Raw genomic sequence first — 21200 nt, 5'->3', positions numbered from 1 at the left:
ATAAAGTCCAGGAAAGTGAGCTTATTAAGGAAAGCAAGTTAATTGAAAAAAGTAGGATTAATTGACGAAAGCAGGATTAATTAAGGAAAAAATAATAATTAATAAAAATATAATAATTGAGGAAAATATGACTAATTAAGGAAAGTAAAAGTGGACTTAATGCAAGAAGCCCGTTAATCTGCAAGAGAGAAGAAGAAAAAGACACACAGAAATTCCAAGAAAATATAATTTCTTATAGAAGACAAATGTTAAAAGAAGGAGAAACAAACATTGGGAGTTATTCCTTCCCTTCATTTCCTTTCTTATCTTTTTTTCCTTTACTAAATATTTCCCTCTTGCAATTGTAAAACATTCATGACAATGAAAGACTAAACCCCCTTTGTTGGGAACTTAGCAGCCAACATGTAATTTATCTTCTTATCTATTTAATAATTTTACTTTTGCATTATCCTTTCTTGTGTTTAATATTATTGATTGTGACTTGATCACTCATTTGCATGATAAATTTTAGGGATAGCATTGGGAAACATTATTTTCTAATAGAACTGGGAAATTGTATCTAAATAAAGTCATCACTAGGAATATATTGATATTTGTTTAGCCTGTTATACATCTTTATTCTTAACGTGATTGATTATTTTAGCTCTGCAAAGGAATTTGGGAGAAAAAATAGATAAATTAGACTCTTTCATGTAGGGGACCAAAGTTAGAATATACTAGTAGATGCAGATGTAAATTGGAATAATTATAAATAGAGAAAAATCATTAACATTACATCAAAGAGTAACTCTGGTAGGCTAAATTTCCAACATTTTCATCTTCTGAATTTCATTCTACAATAATATTGTATTTTCTCATTATTTCTATCTTTAATTAATTAATTTAAATTCTTGTTTAATTTTTTCTCTTTTTAATTTAATTTTCTGTCAATTTAAATTATTATTTTTCTACAACCTTCACAAATCCTTTTTTTAATGAAATATTCATCTACTAAGTACAAACAAAATCACTGTAGATACGATACTCGAACTTTCATTTTAATTTTACTACTTGGAACACATTGATGCACTTGCCAATTTATCAACATGGGTCTACCTCAAACTCAAAGTAGCTTAACAAAGCCTTAATACAAACCACATTACAAGGGGACGGGTCCACAAAAAAGAGGGTATCATTTGCAACCTGCTTAAGAGATACGTCAACATCTTTTGACCCAATTGTATAACCTGTCAAGCTCCCCACTCCAATTCCCTTCTCATCATCCCACTTAGGCCCTCCTCAACAAAAAAAAATGAAAGGTGTTATTGGAATCACCTATCTAAGACCTCTAGTAGTAATAGACTTCTTTAAAATAATATGATTCATTAAAATAATTTTTTCAATCAACGAACATGATTTATGTTGTTAATAGTCTAATAAATGTATCCATTTTATGAGAAATGAGTGGATATCTTATTAATAGATTTTATAATAAATTAAGGATATAAAAGAAAATAATCCATTAATAGTACTATGATAGTATGATTCTTATGATTAGAAAAAAAATACTCCCGTATATTTTTTTATATAAATTACTGGAGATAGTATTTTTTTTTTTTTCATGACCCCTTTCACTCGTACTAACTCATGTTGGCATTTATATAAAGTTGTTATAATTACTTATTAATATATAAAAAATTAGACTAATTATAAGTAATTCTTCATTACTTGACAATGATTAACTTGCTTTAAGTACAATATTAATTTGACAACATCATGGATAAACAAAACTTAGTATAAAAATAAAGGAGGAAAACAGGGTAGAAGACTGCTGCAATAATGGTAGGGGTGCAGTTAGATTGTTTTACTGATTTCAGCTAGAAATACACTATTCGCTATTTATTGTTGATAATGCTAACGGATGTTCATACAGTACTTGGTAGCCACTGGATCTTCAAGAACCTGCAAAGTGTGCAAAAGAGAAATATTATTAATCAACAGAAATTGTTATATATACAAACAACATGTTCAAATGGAGGCAAAATTTTCAAATATTGTAGAAGAACAAAAGGTCTAAGCTTGAAAAACAAAGTGAAGAAAGTTTTATCTGCATTAATTGGGTACATAGAACAAGCCACAAGATACTCATTTGAGATCTCAGACAGAAAACCAGAACTTTCTATGTCAAATCACATGGCTCTTGTTGTTCTTCATTATGGCTTGTCTTTTTTTGTTGCCCTTTGGTTCAAAGCACATGGCAGTGGTTTGAACTAGCAAGCGTAGGACCATTACTAATAAGTTATCAAGCAATGGACCGGATAGGATTATTAGAACTTTCGACGAGCTCAGAGAATCAAATTCTCATTATTAAGTGCAAAAGACAAGGCATTATTAAATGTATAGACAAAGTACTCGAGGGTGTACAAGATAATTTGGCCATTATGGTAGATGAAAACAAATGGACCACATAAAAACTAGCATTTTCAGGGTTTCTATTTAAAAAATTCCCATCTTATTCAATGGACCCCGCGGCATGTAGTAATACGTAGCACGGCCAAAGTATCATCAGGTGTAATTTTCTTTTTAATTTAGTATTTTGGGGCAAATTTTAAATTAATATTCCTATGGGAATAAGTTGTAGTAGATGTTAAATATAAAATTATCAAACTATTATGATTTTTATTTTACTTTTTACGTTGAAATCGTAAAATATTTTATGATTTTTTTAAATATGACTTTAAAGTTATAAATTTTTTTTTTTTACGATTTTAAAGTCATAAAACATATTTTTTTTTTAAAAAAAATAATCATTGAATTCATAAATAAATTTACGAATTCAATTATTTTTATAAAATGTAAATAATTTTTTAATTTAATTATTTAATAAATAAATATATGTTTTATTTTTTAGTTTTATTTAATATTTTTATATTTTTTACTAATGTTGATTATTTTTATAAAATTAAAAAAAATAATATAATAGACTTAAATTTAAATAAAAATATTAAAATTTATTTTATTTAACAAAAATATCAAAATATTATATTTAAAAATTAATATTATTTGATAAATTATAAATTAGTATTAATAATAAAGTATTTTAATATTTTTATCAAACAAAGTACATTTTAATATTTTTATTTAAATTTAAGCTTTTTTTAATTTATAAAAATAATAATCCTTAACATTAGTAAAAAAATATATAAAAAAATATAAAAAATATTAAATAAAACTAAAAAATAAAATACACATTTAATTATTAAATAATTAAATTAAAAAATTATTTATAATTTTTTAAAAAAATACATTTAAAATAAATTAAAATTATAAATTCATTTACAAGTTCAATAAAAATTTATACTTTAAGACATTAAAGTCGAAAAAATAACTCTTACGATTTTAAAGTCATATTTAAAAAAATGAAATCGTAAAATATTTTATGATTTTAATATTAAAAAAAGTAGTCGGTATTACAATTTTTTATTCAAAAATCATAATATCCATTACCACTTACATCTATCTATTGAATATTAATTTAAAATTTACTCCAAATGATAAATTAAAAAAAAAATACACCCCCTTATGATACTTGGGCCTACCAAGCACCCGACAATCATATATAGTGCAAATACTAATTGGATTGTATCATAATAAACTTCAATCAGAGAATAGATGGTCACATCACATGACATGTTATTATGTTATTAAAAGAATGTTATATTATAGAGCTTTCTATACAACGTTAAAGCTAAACTATGTATAGGGTGCTCAGAGATTTTATTTTTTTAAGACAAATGATTCCAGAAACTACAAGAGTTGTTCTTTACTTACCAATGGCTTAGTTAGTTGTTGCTGGTGTTGGTTTTGTAACGAGGAAATGGAACTTGGCCATGTTCAATGCGTTTGACATCTTCTTTGAGGATCTCATAGTGCCTTTTAACATCCTCAACTGATCTTCCCACCACATTGGCCACATTCTGCCATCTGTCAGGGGTTTCCCTGTCATATAAAGCCAGGGCTTGTTCAAACAATTTGTTCTGCCGTGGAGTCCAAGATGATGCCATTTGTTGATAATTTCTTCTTCTTTTTTGTTTTCTGTACTAAGTCACTAAGAAATGGGATAGTGAGGGATGGCAGAAGGGTAAGTAAGAAACAATAAGAATGAATATTATAAGTCAAGAGAAGGCATGGGAAAGAGGTGACCAACGTAGCTCCTTATAAGTAGGAGAAAAAGGTGGTGGTGTGGGGTTTGAACCTGGTGGACGAATATATCTTCCAAGAGGACACTGAAGATAACGTGACCCGTCCCCTTAAGAGCCACAAGTGAAGAGGGACAATGGACAAACAAGTGGAGGAGGAGAATCAGGATTAAAAGACAAGCTAGCTAGCTTTTCAACGTTTTAACCAAAGATGCCTCTTACTACCATTTGGTTCATATCTTTGGCAAGTGGAGTTTTAATTCCTTTCCATTTATGATTTACCACTTGGTGAATTACTTTCCAAGAATTTAATTTACCCTGCCGCAATCAAACCAGGAAGTACAAACGCCTGAAAAATATCATGATATATGTCGTATGCATTGGTCTCATATAAATTCATTTTCTTTATTAACCATGGTATCTTCTACTATCTTACAACCTCAAATTTGCTACATCCTTAAGGGCGGAGACTATTTATTAATTAACCGCCTTAATCTTGATTTTTAAGTAATATGAAAATATTTTGGTGTCCCAAAACAATTATCAAAGGATATAGGCTAAGAGACAAGAGCACCTATCAATCCTCATGTGTCACTAAGACTCTCCTTCTAGTATCAAAGTTTTAACCTCAAAGTCTGATATTTACTTGTGTTTGGTGATATATATATATATATATAACTTCGTACCCCATTGCCCAGAGGCCCTTCGCACGCTATGCGAAGGTATGAGGGAGGGATGTTGTAGGCAGCCTTACCCTTGCATATGCAAAGAGGCTGTTTCCGGATTCGAACTCATGACCAACAAGTCACCAAGGCACAACTTTACTGCTGCACCAGGGCTCGCCCTCTTGGTGATATATATATATATATATATATATATATATATATATATATATATATATATATATATATATTCATTTTCTTCCTATTCCTATAATTATCTCAATTTTAAGCTTTAGTTCTTATATGAGACAGCTGCATAAAAAATACGCTTTTGTTCACGTAATTACATAATTAAAAAAAAAACTTCTAACGGTATGCAACCCCAATGAAATATTGATTTGGTTTGTTTAAGTTTATTTTTTAAAGAAAAATAATAAAATAAATAGTTACTATATTATAATTTATTTTAATACATCCTATACTATCAAATTAATTCAATCTTATAAAATTGACTTTTATTTATATATTTTATCTTAATTATATATTTTTACCTATATATTTTATCTTCATTATATCACTAGTGAATATGGAATTTCTCATAACATGTGTAAAAAAGTTTAGCACTAATTATGCATATAAATAAAATTCAAAATAATATAAATACACTTTATCTTTAGTAAGCCTCACAGTGGACCAGTTATTACTCTTTTTCGATTAAAATACTACAAAGCATTGTTTGTACTGCATTTGTGTTTGTGTACTGAAAAGTAAAACGACTGAGCTCGGTTATGCACTAATGCTAACTATGCTAATCAATTTCAAACTCTTTGCTTCAACTAGAATTAGAAGCGAATAAATACATCTTTGAGTGGATGTGTATCATTGGGCCACTTTACATCTTTGAAGATTATGGGACCAATAATTGAATTCGTCGTGTTCTGGTTCTTTTTATAAATTAACTTTCAAGGACCTTATTTACGAGTATATAGTATATACGTCGCCTTTGATTCTTCAACTATCATATTTTCCAACTAATTAAATATTTATTTTTCTTATTCTGCGATAAATAAATATGCATGCATCTAATGGATGGTTAAAACTTAGCTGATTATTTTTATAGTTTGTTTCCGCCAATCAGGGGCAACTCCTTTTATAGATGAAGTAGCATTGGCTATTGCCAAAGGAAAATAACAAAAATATTTATTACCTTACATATAAGTTTTCTTGATAAGTTTACGTATTTTTATCAAATATGTCTCTTTTGCTTAGAGTATCTCCTATAATCCGAATAAAAAAATGCATATGAATAAAAAAAATATCTCCTACAAGATAAAAGATTTTATATAATCATTTAATCACAACTCATCATATATAATAAATTTATTAATTTTTAAAATAATTATTTTAAAGTAATTCAAATGATTATTTATGATTGAAAGATAGTGTAAAACTATTTTTCACATTACATAAACATTAAACTCATAGTTTAATGACTTTTTTCTTTAGTTTCTAACTTTTTACATTTTTATTGCATTTTGCTCTTAAAAAATGGCTTCATTTGGTCCCTTGTACTGATAAAACAAAACAATAGTAAATTGCACTTTTTTTTTCTAATTTCGTCAATTTGTACTCGACACCTTTCATTTTTTTTTTTACTTCTATACTAATTTCTTAATTATTTGTAAAATATTAGACTAACACATCTTGTACATTACACTAGTTGTCACTGTTAATTGTTTGGAAATATTACACCATGTATCTCTATATATAAGGAGAGTTGTTATTATTTTATAAACCTTACAAAATGTGCAATCTCAATAAATCTTAAGGAGAATTAATGTAATTTATTTAAAAATAATAATATACCGATAAAAACTAGTTGGCCCTTTGTAAAAACGAAAAGGCTAACTTCCCCTGTCCACCATGAATAAGTGTGAAGTAAAATAATGAAAGACGAATCAAAATCATTGAAATATAATACCCAATTGGATCCGTAGCTATTATTCGAGAGAGTGATTTTGTTTTATGAACGAACATGGCAATTGGATTTTGAAAGGATATTTTGGTTCATTTGGTTGATAGGACGGACGCTAGAAAGCTCCTACCCAGCAACTTGACTGCAGGGACCTGTCCTTTCGTGATCTCAGTGGGCCTTCTTTCATGCATTCGCATAGCTGCCAACTCATTTTCACCTCCTCAGTAAGAAGTTAGGTTATGTTTGGTTTTTTTTTTTCTGGAGTTTCAAATTAACTTTGGAGAACAAACTTATTTTGGTGACATATTTAGTTACTCTTAAAAGTATATTTGTATATGAAAATTTTGTGTTTGAAAACTCAATTTTGTAAAAGTAAGAGTTGAATTGTTTTTACAAATTGGATTTGTAAATTTAAGTTTGACACAAATTACTTTAGTTTATAAATTTTAATCTAAACATGTACTTAATTGATCTTTTAAATTACCAAGTTTATTTGTAGAAAAAAGAAAATGTTGCACACAATCTGATCACAGAAAAAAAAATTGCTTTTGCTAAAATTGAGCTTGACTTATCTTCATTGGGGACGCTCAAGAAAACTAATTTTAAAGAAATAACTATAACTGTAACTAGTTATACAACTTTCCCTCTAAATTCATCCAAAAAAAATCCCTAAATTTGTAGTATCTCCAAAACATTAGAGAAAACTGATCAAAAACAAGGCATAATTCACTCAAAACATCACAAAATCAAATTCAAGCTGAAAAGGGGGAACCCATCCAGAGTTGACACTGAGGAACAAGGTTGTTGAAGACAAACGCAGTTCCTTCAATTTCAAAAGTTTTATAAAATTTAATTCCTTTATTGATCCCTCTAACAAGTTAGATGAAAGGTCTAATGTCACTAAATCAGAGAGAGTTCCAAGAGTTACATGCATATCACCAGTCAGAGAATTAGCTCCAAGAAGCAGAAAAATCAGAAGAAACCTTCATTATATGGTCTTCAATGTTGGATCAAGATATTCTACTCTAAAAACAAATGAAAAAGGAAGGGAAAACAAAAACAGAAATAAGCAGAATGCATGAACCACAAATGGAGTTAAGTAATATTCTTTCTGGCTTTCCAATACAATTCTAAGAATTGAAGCAATAAGTCAGAGACTAAAGGACAGGTTAGAATCATAACCTTATAAAGCTTAGTTGACTTCAAATCAAGAGAACTAAAGTAATCTAATTAAACATTCCCATACTACCCAAGCAGGGAACAGATACAATCAATGCTAGTTATTTCTAGTTTCTACATAAGTAACAGTAGAATTCATCGTTAGCAGGTGAGTGGCTAAACTAAACAAAATTTATGATAAACTTTTACATAAGTAACTTGTGAGTATAATTTTTACATAATTAATTATTCATAGTTCATAATTAATACATACTTTCTATGAGCGGTTAATGTTTAAAAAATTATACTTTCAATTAATAAAAAATTATCTTTAATATAAAATTTGAAATTATTAATTATTATAAAACTAAAAAACTTAATATATGTACAAATCTTTATATAGAAAATTGTAATTGAAAGAAAATAAGAAATATCAAACGGGTGTAATACTGTAATCTCTCTGCCTACAGGTGTGTATGTTATTATTTTTTCTTTGATTAAATATATGATTTAATTGTTATATGTGTTGTGAATTCTCAATTTAATCCCTATACAAATGTTATCGATTTAGTCCATGTTGTCATGCATTCATCATTAACTCTCTAACGTATTCTTAACTTGTTCTCTATGCATGAGATCAATTTAATAAATTTTTACATATAAGAATCAAATTGAGATTTAACGACGATAGTACACGGACTAAATGATATGCTTCACCTTACTCTTCTTGGTTTCATACAGAAATTTGTTGAATACTTGAATGGAATATTCAACTGTTCTGTTGCTAAAGTTACGCCTACGTAGCATGTACGTGCCACCTTTATTAAAACCTTTGCATAGCAGAGATGCTTGATACAAAGTGTATCAATTAGAAAATCTTCGATTTCAATTTCAACTCTTTGCTTTTTTAAACTTTTTCACCATTTGTTCCCCTCTAGGACGAACTTTACCTGTTGCCATGACTCACATTTCTTCGACACGGTGCTCCACTTTTCCCCGCCATCGCTTCCAAATTCCCTTCGCTCTCAAAACAATATTACCATTTGATTTAGCGAATATCATATAGTTTTGTCCTACACTTCCTCAGAATCCAGAATCATGCAGGTAAACCACTCAATTCCCGCACCATTTTTATTTATTTATTTTAAGGAAAATTAATTATGATAATCCAGGATTAGCATTCAACGTAATCTTCACTTCATTTGTTGGCATCAATTCTTGTTCTGTTTCGCAATTTGCATGGATGTCATTACGAGAATCCTGTGTCCAGACAAGACCGACACAAAAATATAACAACTAAAGTTGAAGTTTTACACCTATAAAAAAATTATTTGTTATTAGTTTTTTTTTTATCTGTGAGGTATATTTGTTATTAGTTTTAATTAAGCAAAAATACCTCCTATGTTGTTAATAAAAGGACTAATATATAACTTCCATTTAAAATAAATAGAATTATCGTAGAAGCATAGATAATCGTACCATAAGCACAACGATTATCCATTAGATTTATTAGGGTCTATTTGGATACAAGTTAAGCTTCTTGTTGGAAATATAAAGTTTTATTTTCCTGTCGAAAAGCTCTAAAAAAATTCCTCTAACGTTGTATCCAAATACACCTTCAACGCACTCTGGAGTTGAAACTAGTTTTCTTTTGTTTTGGACTTTTGGTAGCCGTGCAACAAGAGGAGTATTTGATTGTATTACCAGATAGACAAATAACTAGTTCTTTATTAATAATTAGTACTGGTTTATAAACAAGGTTAATTTGTAAATACATCTACATAATACTTTTTTTTTTACTATAGCAATCACATGGTTGCTTACATATAGACTTTTTACTGTTCACTTCTGATGGTACTTTCTTTTGATTATTTATTGTGGATTCAAGTTTGTTGGATTCTGGATCAATGACCTGCCAATGATAGAAAAAGGGAAATTAGGTCAGTGAAATTGTGTTGTTGCATATATCTCACAAAGGTTTTAATGTTAAGAATTTGATTAGAATATGGAGGAAGAGTGTTGAAGACAGCTTAATAGAAAATAGATGGTCTAGACCAAAATATAATGAGGTGAACAACTACTAAAAGGATAATGAGGAAAGCACGGACTGAATAAGCTTCAGTTAGATAGAATACAGACTGAGTAGATTATAAAATGGTTAATGATGATCGCCCGTCATATTTTTGTCCTTACTAAAAAGCACTTCGATAGGTTGAGAGAAAGAAGATGTTTATAAACTATTATTGGTCTCGACTCCTAAGTGAAGTGAGATTATGTGGCTACCGGAACAATGGGGATTATGGAATATGCTTTTAGCAAAAAATGAACTGTTGAAACCAAAATGATTTTGGAATATCTGCAAGCAGACTATTTAGTCAGATATCAAGAATTGGAACTGTTCAACACGATGCCTTAATTACTGTTAGAATTGCTTGTTCTGTAGGGGAATGCCACTTGACCACGCTCAATGCGTCTGATATCTTCTTTGAGGATCTCATAGTGCCTTTTAACCTCCTCTACCGATTTTCCCACCTCGTTGGCAACATTCTGCCACCTATCTGGGGTTTCTCTATCATATTTAGCCAGGGCTCTTTCAAACAGTTTGTTTTGCCTTGGGGTCCAAGATGATGCCATTTGAAATGTATGAAGGTGAAGTTTCAACTTAAGAGGAGTCTTAAGCAATGGTACTATTAACAGGCTAAGTAGGAGAGTGGAATAAAGACTTCAGAAAAGTGTGGAAGTGGCTTAGTGAGTGTCACAAACTGGAAAGAAGAGAGAAGAATTGATTGCTTCTGTCAAGCTATGGTATGGGAAACCAATAACCAAGCTAGTCCCTGATAAGTAGGGAGGAAAAGTATTGGAGACGTTACAATTAGGCCTGTTGGATGAGTATATTTTTCAAAAGGACGGAGATAAAGTACTTGTTCCGCGTCCCCTTGGAACCACTTTATGAATCGGAATAGTGGACAACAAGTGGAAGAGGGAAATCAAGATCAAAGGACATGTCTTTTACTCTTATTCTTTGAACCAAAGATACTCCTTTATTTTCTCATTGGCAAGTTGGACTTCTCTTTATTGATTCTAGTCAGTGGCTTACAGTGTCAAAATTCAACATGCAATTACCAGACATGCTTTTAATTCGGTTATGTTTTGTTTTCTAAGAGTGGAATTATGGATACTGTTGTCTATGTCTCATTTAAAAGTAACAACTAACAAAATAGATAGCAAGCCTTGCAGCTCTATGGCTAGTTCTTTGGTGGAAATGGTGATCTTTTGAAGGATTTCACAGTGACAGTAAAGCATCAAGCATGTTTGGAGCCAACTCTCCTCAAGTCTTGAGATATTACATGAATGCTCATATATGGATTTATTTCATCTTTAAAATGCTAAAGTGTGGACAGCACACATGCCAAACTATACCATCTGCGGAAAAGTGATGATACATGAATAGCAAAACACATGAACAATAGCTGTTTTGCACCAAAGTCCAACTTTGAGTTCATGCCATTTTATCCTTATTCCTTAGTATTGGTTTTGGACATAATTTATTGAAAACATCCAAGATTAAGTACCTTGATGCGTGCTTGTTGTCAATGACATGCTCCTAGTTGAAGAATAAAAAGGTGAAAAAATAAACCTTTAAAAACTTGCATTTTGGGATAGATGTGTTGGAATCGAAGGCTTTTTCTTAATTAAGAGTAAAACAGAGTATGAGTACAAGTTTCATGAAAAATGGTTTGGCATTGTTTTCTAGGTGAAAAATGAGGTTCAGAGGTTGCATTGTTTTGGTATCTAGCAAGAGATGGAGAGGCTGATGCAAATATTACACATAGAATTCAAGTAGGTAGATGAAGTTGAGTAAACTGTTCTAGCATAATTTGTGATCAGAAAGTACTTATCAAATCTGAAGGAAAATTCTACCAAACAACTTCAAAGACAATTAATAATACTCAATAGAAGTGTCAAGAGAAGCAAAGCAAATAAATTAGTATAGGGATAGAGAAGATAATAATGCTAATTTAGATGCATGGACATACAAGAAAGGATAATCGTAGGAATGAATATATCTTGGTGAAAATTTGAGTAGCAACTAATGAAGAGAGGATTACAAAAATTTGTCTGCAGTGATTTGGTCATATGGTGATGTTACAAGAATGTCGATGGAGATTCTAATAAGAAATGTGAATCAAATGAAAGGTAGTCTGGTTAAAAGATAGATCAAAACCTAAGAAAATATTTTGATTGTTGAGAGATTGATTGTGTCAATGATCCATGCCACTAAACCCTATCTATTGAAATTCTTTATGGATTTCGTTGTTCCTATTTCTAAAATGTATATTGCCCTATTGGATGATCTGAAGAATAGTTCCAATTGATGGGACTACTTACTAATTGTTTGGCATGGAATTTCATTGTATACTAATTCTGAACCATAACTCTTCTTTCATGGCATACCCTGTATTTAATATTTTGAATTGATAAAAGTATCAAGTATTTTTTCCTTTTGAAACTCATCTTTCGTTTTCAATCTTTATATTGTGTATTTCATGTTGAAGAACCATCCTATGTAGTTCTCACAGTGCATCTTGGGAATACATGATTGATCTGCCTTTCTTGGATTGACACTTGTTTGATAGAGATAAATTGCAACATGGGCCAGCTGGAGTTTATCTTTCTTTATAGTTCATCAAAAAGATCAAATAAGGATTCCTGCAATAACCAAAAGAATGACAACTATATTAGAAAATTTTTTGATAGCATTTGAAAACTTGATCAGCATGGCTATAGATACTTTTAATCTGCACTGAAGTTCAAAAGTATTTGTTTGCATTCATCTATTATGCCTGTTTTATCAGTTTAGGGCTTAAATCATTTTGAAGATTCTGGCAGAAGGATGATATCATATAAGGACTATTATTCTTTGAGGTCAATACAAATTAAAAGCATGTATATTGATGTCTGGTTTGAGGAATAAAAAACACTGTGATTACACACTATGCATTCTTTAATGTCATTCTGACAATTAGTCTAATTTTGGAATCTAGCTTTTTCAAATAATCTCTTTATTTGTGTGTAAGGAATAGAAATCTGCTACATGAAACAGAGCATGTTGTACACAAATTTTTCTATGTATCTGAATCTGATTAGTCATTATTCTCCTATATTCATTTTCTTTTTTAACTTGTACAATGCCAATTTTAATAAATCCCATTTGAACCTCCAAACATACAAAAATTGGCAATTTCAAATGGAAAGCAGCAATGAGTGGGTAATTTTTTTCATGGGTTAGAAACACATGGGTGTTTCCTAATTCACTGGATCAAAGACTAATCTCATTCGCATGATATGATTCTCGCTAATTCAAATTTTTTTTACACGGATAAAATTATAAGTTCTCTCGTTAAATAGATTGTTCCTTCATTTGAGCATGAACACAATAGACCTCACCATTGTGTCAATCCTATGAATTTGATGAGTTGGTATTTATTTATTAACATATTTAATGGTAATTATGTACCATTTTTAGTCATTATTCTTTTCACTGAAGTGAACCAACCCTTAATATTGCAGGGTCGTGGCATTAATATATTTATCGTATTGGGGCATATATGTATGGGGATATTCCTTGGATGATACACGAGTATATATCATTACATATTTTGCTTTGATTCTTCCACTAGATACTTCTTTAACCGAAAGATGATCTGACTTTTCTTCAAAAAGTAATTAATTATTGGACAGCAAAGTTGATGTTGGCCATATTATGATGATAGATACTAGAAGCAGTTGGGTTCATGCAACTTGGTTGCGTTATTTTGCATAAGGAATAATGTTCTGTCCCTAGGAATTTATATTGTGTTTGGTCCTTTTGGATCAAGTAACAAATCTGGTTGATGGAGAAAGAGACGCTTGATTGCATGTTTGTTATGGAGTAATTGACTAATTGTTAGCTTTTAATTTAAAATTTGAATTATTTAATAATTAAATAATATTGATTATAAAAATAAATATAATGTTATTTTAAATTATATTCATAGATGTTAATTATTTGAGCTTATGATTGATTAGACTCTCATTTGGTGTCTAAATGACTATGCTCTCATTACACAATTTATTATTATAATGTTGTAAGAAACTCTAACTACCAAAAAGAAAGGAGTCTTTTTCTTATATTGTTGACTGGAGATCTGATCATGTTACAAGGAATTCAGGCTCCTTTTAAGTTTGAGAAAGCATTAGAATCATGAAATGAGAAGTATACTCTTTATCATTATATTTATGTGTGCTCGTGTTTAATACAAAATTTAGTATTAATAAAGATTTAATGCGAAAATAATTTAAAATTTAAATTTTATTTTTTTAATTTATTATATTTTTATAATATCATATATTATCCTTTAAAACATAATATATAAAATTGAATTCTATTTTTACATAAATTAAAATATGTATATTTATATAAGTTTTATTTTTATTTCATATATTATATTTATATTTTAAAATAATATCTGTGATTTAGTAATAATATTTTTTATATATATTAATATATTCATGTTATTTTTTTTAATATAGATAAAAAAATAATGTCACTAAATCACATACATAAATATTTTAAAAAATAAAAAATACTATCATTTTATTTAATTATGTATCTTTATTATATAATTTAATTCTTTAAAAAATCACATACATATCTCATTAAATAAATTTAAATAAAAATAAAAATACTATTATAATAAATAACAAAAATATCTTAATATAATTTAAAAAATAATATCATTAAATCATATATATAAATATTTTAAAAAATAATAAAATACTATCATTTTATGAAATTATAATTTATATAAAAAAATATACATTAAAGATAAATTATATTATATCTTTATTGTATAAAATAAGTTTTGAATAATGTGATAAAAAAATAAATACATAAGATTATAAAAATATAATATAAAATAAAAATAAAACTTATATGAATATACATATTCTAATGCGAAAATAGAATTTAATCTTATAATTGTATTTTAAAAGATAATAAAACTTAAATTTTGAATTATTTTCGCACAAACCTATATTAATATTATATTTTATATTAAATATTCAAATGAATACTTAGATAGTGATAAATGAGTGTGTTTCTCACTTCAAATATCATGGTTCTAGTCCTTGATATATGTTGTGGCTAATATGGATTAAAATGATGTTGAATTTTTTATTTTTTATTTTTAATATTTTGAAAGCATCAACTCTTTTTTTTGTGTCCAATCTTTTTTTTTTCCTTCAACGGCACCAAAGGCCCAAAAAAAGATTACAAAATAACCATGCAGAGGGGTAGAAACCCCTAAACTATCTTCGATTGAATATTATTCTTATTTGAAAGGTTTCAAAACCTTGTCTTTGCTATGCTTTGAAAAATTATTTGGGGATTTTTTCCTTATTAAATATTTAATAATGTACCACAAAGTCATAGTAAAATTATTTGAACTTTTTTTAGAGCGATATTAAGCAATTACATATGCGAGTTGCTTAAAAATAAGCATTTACTTTATTGACGTAGAATTTTTTATCGTTATATCATCTACTTCATTGCTTAACAAAAATTATCATTAAAATATTAGACGTAACGTTTCTTACCTGGATCGATGTTTATATAAGCATCTATTCTTTGTATTAAAGTGAATTTTTTATAAAGTTTTTTTTAATTTATGTAGTATTATAAGACTCACAAATTTAAAAATAAGTAAAATAATCATGCATTATAGATATTGTTAAATCAAATAATAATGAGAAAAATGATTAAACACTAATAGTGTAAAAAGTTATACACACTCATCCAAACACAATCTATCTATTGTAAGTTTGTTGACTTTTAAAATAATTACTTTAAGAGTGTGTTTGGATGAGGTAATTTAAAATTCTTAAAAATTTTAAATTATGATAATTTCAAATGCTTCAATTTAAATTCTTTTATTTTTAAAATTCTGTATTTGGATACAACCTCTATCTTCAACAATCACAGAATTACCACCAAATCATGAGAACGCCGCCGCGGCTGCCACCCCTGACGACCGCAGAAACATCGGACTCGCTATCGACTTGCTCCGCCGCAACGAGCTCCCCCCTATCGTACCTCACGCTCGACTCTGACAACGGAAAAAAAACCCTCCTCTGGAAGAACAGTGGCTTCATCCCTCTATAATACCTAAACGAAAACACCCTCAGCTTCCCCAATGATCCGAATGGCGAAGGCCATTTGCTCCAGAAATTACTACTCCCTCTCCGATATCGCCATGACGATACCGTCGCCGATTCCATCACCAACCTCTTCGATGCCAGACTCCGTCCAAATCCAAATGAGTAAGACCTCTTGAGCAGAAAATCCCTTAAACAATCCTCTGAGTTAACGTTCGCCTGAGAGCATGTTGTAGGAGAGGTCGTTGCCGGCGAACTCGTTGCCGAAGAGGGCGAGGTACTGGATGTGCTGCCAAGTGCCGTACTCGAGAGGGATCTGGCCGAAGAAGAAGTTGCCGCCGAGGTAAAGGTGGCAGAGGAGGGGCATGGCAGCGACGGGGAGAGGAATTTTTAAATTTACTCCCTTTAAGATAGAATTTAAAATTCTATTTTTTCAACTAACTAAAATCCCTTTTAAAATTCTAAATTTTTGAATTTCTTTTACTAAAATATCCAAACATTTATTTTTAATAAAAAAAGAATTTAATTCCTTATAAAAAATATATTACCTAGTTAAATTATCTTATCCAAATACATTTTAAAGTAATTCAAACATAATTTGTAATATTAAATGAAAGTGTAAAACTATTTTATATTATTAGTACATAGGCATTAAACTCAATAATAATTACGAGTTTCTTTTTTATTTTTATTCTAATTTTCTCAAATAAACTTTTTCATTATTTTTTAGGTCGGAGGATGCACGTGACCGCAAAACAAAATCATCTTTTTGATAAGTTTATAAAACATGCAATTAGTCTAATTGTCCCAAAATATTGTTCTTTTTTTTAACCAAAAAATATTGTTCTCTTCTTTTTTATGCTTCAAGGTCTATTTGATTATATTTTTACTTGTTGGTTTTTAAAATAATTTCACATAACTCATCAATCACTTTCTCATTTTTAAGTTTTGAAAATTGTTTCTAAAACTAAAAAATAGAAACTATTAAGAGATGTTTTTTTCTCTTTTTCTTCTGTTTTCATCTTGCCCAAACCTCTCTCTCAATTCTACATTGTTCTTTGGCACTATCTTAAATTCTTAATATCCCATTTAGTTACACACCCTTAGTTATCAAGCAGATCCCACCACTTTTTTTTATGTGATGGAGATTATTCATTATCATTGTTTCCCACTCACAAGTGATGAAATGGAAAAGGGAAGATTCGGCGAGAGGGTCGTGGGGAGAATTTCCAACATGTGGTCCATTTTGATGCCAATAATATTGTCATGGTGTCTTTGCTTTTCACACACTCCCAATAAAACAATGTAGAATGCATGCACACGCTTTCCTTATTTTATTATCATAATAAGGAGTGATACGATCGATCGTTGCTCATATTCCACGAATTCCGTAAGAACGAAAGGACATCCACGTTGACTCCCTGTATAGGCAATCTATGAAAGATTATGGTTCTTTTGATCTCTGTAAAAAAAACTTTCATCTTTTGCGTCATTAACGTTTAATTATTCCTCTTTTTAGCACCAAACACACAGAATATTAAGAAAAAAAATTGACAAGAAAATTCATTGGTGCTTCGTGCCTCCTGGTCCACACGGGCGCTAGAACATAGCATAAGATCCTTGGGATGAATCTTTGTGCACAAGATTGGCTAAAGTAAATGTTCCACTGAAACTGGATATGCTTGGAAGATTTATAAATTTACTACTTGCTGTAAGAGATATTACTACAGGCTTTACAATAAATCAGTATGTCTAAAAAAAAATGACGCTGACCTGACCAGATAATATCTATACTAATAATAAAAGAAATACTTTTATTTTATGTTTACATTTTATTGTATAATTTTATCCTTAAATTATTTTTTAAATTTTTAATTTTTTCTTTTAACCTACGTTAACTTCTCTTCACTTTTAACCTACGTTGTTAACTTCTCAGAACTTTGAGGGGATGAAGTTGGTCAAGGAGAAAGAATGATATCCATTAATTATTCAATCTGATTCATAAGTTATTGTGAAGTCTCTCACTGGTTCTGGAGCCAGTTGTGTTATTCGTCTTAGATTGGTTCGAGGAATTCATTCTTTAATGCAACGAGGTAATGTTATAATTGTTCATACTTAAGTAGAGAAGGCAATAGATGTGTTGATGCTTAGCTAATTTTATTTGTGATATAGAGTTGGAGTTCATGAGTTTTGAACATCCAGCATTTGTAGGTCATTTGTTAAATTCTAATATAATGGAGATCATCACCCTCAGGATTTATTTATTTGTAATATTCTTTTGGGCTTTCTAGCCCATATAATACCAAAAAAAAATTAACACCCTTACTAAATAATTGAAAATTTTAAACACCCTTATTTCAATGCAGTTTTAAACTGAGAGACTAATTAATTATATAATAATTCAAAATTTTGAGGGGTTATTAATTTGCTATAAAAGTTAGTAGAGGATCAAAATCACAAATATTGAAATTTAAGAGTTTAATAATAATGTAAAATAATTTTATATTATTATTCAATCACCGATTATTTGTTTGTAGAATTTTAATAATTATTATAAAAATTAATAAATTTATCAATACATGATAATTTGTCAATGAGGGTATAAAAATATCTTATAATATACATGCTTTTTACTCAAATTTTAGTGTATTTATAAACTGATATTTTAAGAGAAAATTAGTATACCTACATTTCTCAGCTCAATAGATAAACTAACTTCAAGAAGCTTTCACCAAACTCAATTCTGAGTCTTTAAACCCGTGAAAGCATGATCAAACGAGAAATCAAACAACATGTCGAAATACATTCATCCCTTCCAAACCTTACGTTTGAGTGCACCACCTAAAACCAAACACAGGAAAATTAAAAAGGTCAGCAATTCTCAAATTCCCTCAGCCAGGTTAAAAATTAATATTCCCCTGCCCCGAGTTTCAACCTTACGTTGCCCATTTGAAATGCATGCTTAGACATTTGGATTCAAAGATCATGCAAAATTCAAGCAGTAATTGATGTGTCCTTTTACCTTGGCCAAGTCTTTTGCTCATACATATTAGTAACAATCAATTATCAAAGTCCAATATGATAGTAACAGTCAAACTACTGGCTATATATGAAGGTTTCATGATTTTTCATGTTATTGCAAAGTTTGATATTTTCTCAATCTCTATCACATCGTAAATCCGGCAACCAACGTCGTTTTCATTACGTAAATCATTAATTTTTTATGTACATTTTAATTAAGGATGAAATAATCGTACTAAAATTAATATGTAAACAAAATTGAAAAATTCTCGCTGGATGGTTAAAAATTATCAAATCCAACATGTTACATGTACGTTGACAGTTAAGTGTAATAAACAATTATAAAAATATATTTATTATAGTTATAGAATTTTTTTTGTCAATTTTTATTTCTGCATCAATGTTTTAAAAGTATATGAAACGATTTTCTTAAGTTACTTTAGAAAATGTAAATTGAATTAACGATATTGAAAAATTATATATTTACTTGCAATTTTTCTGGTATTTATTTAATTTTAACAGAAACTCGGGTGTTCTTAGTAATTCTCAGTTGGTTTACTTTGAGTTCCTAAAAGGCAATTAATTAGCCTATAATAAATTTTAACGGGTCTTACTTCTTATTTAATTTTTAATAAATTTTAATAAATAATAGAACGGATTAAAAAAAAGAGTGTTAAGAGAAGTATTATTTCCTTCTATCACATTATAATTTTCATCCTAGACAAAAAAATAATAAATAAATAAAAAAGAATAATAATTTTATAAAATTATTCTTTCATAATTAATTCATTTTTTATTTTTGTAACTCATATTATTAATATGATAAGGACTTTAAGTGAAAAAAATAATTAATCTTATATTAAAAAATAAAAATGACAATTATTTTGAAGAAAAAAATCTCTTTCGACGATCATTAATATGGAACAGAAACAGCACCAACAATCCTGAGTGAGTCACCTTAACAAAAAGGAAAATTACAAATACAAACAAATTCCTTTATATTGTGTGAACAGAATCTTTGTCAATACATTGGTTTCAACACAATTGAAGACTTTAAGTTGAAAGAGCATTCTACCCTTACGGGCGTATACCCCACCTTTGGAGAAACAAAGAAGGAACGCGCAAACTTCTAGCATGCTACGTTAACAAGTAGTGTTCACTGATTGTGTCGTGTTCAGTAAAACAAGGCTAAAGATTTTGATCTTGATAAAATATTTAAAGTATGCTTTTCGTTCATGTAAAAAAAAAATTGTATATTTTTAATCCTCATCATTTTATAATGTGTGATTTTTTTATTAGGAGTAAGGCTTGAACAAGTCCAACCTTTTTTACACGAATAAAAAGCATACTTTAAATATTTTATAGAGATCAAAACCATATTTTGATCGTAAAATAATTTGAAATAAAAAAACAAAGATCTCATGAGAGAAAAAAACAAAAAAAGTTAAATTAAAATGACGTCTTGCTCAGCAAGTACTAATTTTGAAATGGTTGCAAGATATTCATATTGAATGAAGAAATATTTAAATAGATTAATGATTTATATTTGGACATTTCATTTTCTTATAACTTATTTTTCATCCTAATTTTTTTTCTATTTTTTTTTATCTTTTATCTCATCATATATATTTATCAATTTCTCTTTTCACTTTTTTTTCCCTCCATTACTGTAAAAGGAGGAGAGTAATGGAGGAAAAAGAAAAAAAAAATGAACAGAAAAATTGATAGATGCATGTGATGAGATGAAAGATAAAAAAAAAAGAAAGAAAATTAGGATGGAAATAAGTTAGGCTTAGCTAGCCAAGCACTCATTAAACTCTTCTTGTATATATGTAAAAAAATTCATCTAGTTGATTTAACAGCACAATGTGGAATAATATCTATCCACTAATGCTAGCTAGGCCTAAACATGCTCAAATTTGTTCCTTATAAGATGTGAACGGCCCCAAAAGGTAATGCAAACACTCATTAAACTCTTCTTGTATATATGTAAAAAAAATAAAAATCTGT

At 28.9% G+C, this 21200-nt stretch overlaps 2 long non-coding RNA genes across 4 annotated transcripts; one reads left to right on the top strand and one right to left on the bottom strand.

Annotated features, from left to right (window-relative positions):
- Positions 1-1756: 1756 nt before the first annotated feature.
- LOC100809113 (uncharacterized) lies at positions 1757-4792 on the bottom strand. The gene is made up of 2 exons (XR_413060.4): positions 3811-4792; positions 1757-1941 (listed from the first exon to the last, which is right to left on the bottom strand). It is a non-coding gene; the product is annotated as an uncharacterized lncRNA (long non-coding RNA).
- A 2032-nt stretch (positions 4793-6824) lies between these two features.
- LOC121173837 (uncharacterized) lies at positions 6825-13895 on the top strand. 3 transcript variants are annotated; one of them, XR_005889347.1, is made up of 4 exons: positions 6825-7039; positions 8715-8780; positions 8912-9077; positions 13545-13895. It is a non-coding gene; the product is annotated as an uncharacterized lncRNA (long non-coding RNA). The 3 variants fall into 3 exon arrangements; XR_005889349.1 differs by lacking the exon at positions 13545-13895 and adding an exon at positions 12530-12970; XR_005889351.1 differs by lacking the exon at positions 8715-8780.
- Positions 13896-21200: the final 7305 nt, after the last annotated feature.

The sequence above is a fragment of the Glycine max genome, chromosome 2, assembly GCF_000004515.6.
Source record: "Glycine max cultivar Williams 82 chromosome 2, Glycine_max_v4.0, whole genome shotgun sequence".
In the NCBI taxonomy this organism is placed as follows: Eukaryota; Viridiplantae; Streptophyta; class Magnoliopsida; order Fabales; family Fabaceae; genus Glycine; species Glycine max.
This window is presented reverse-complemented; position numbering and strand designations above follow the sequence as displayed.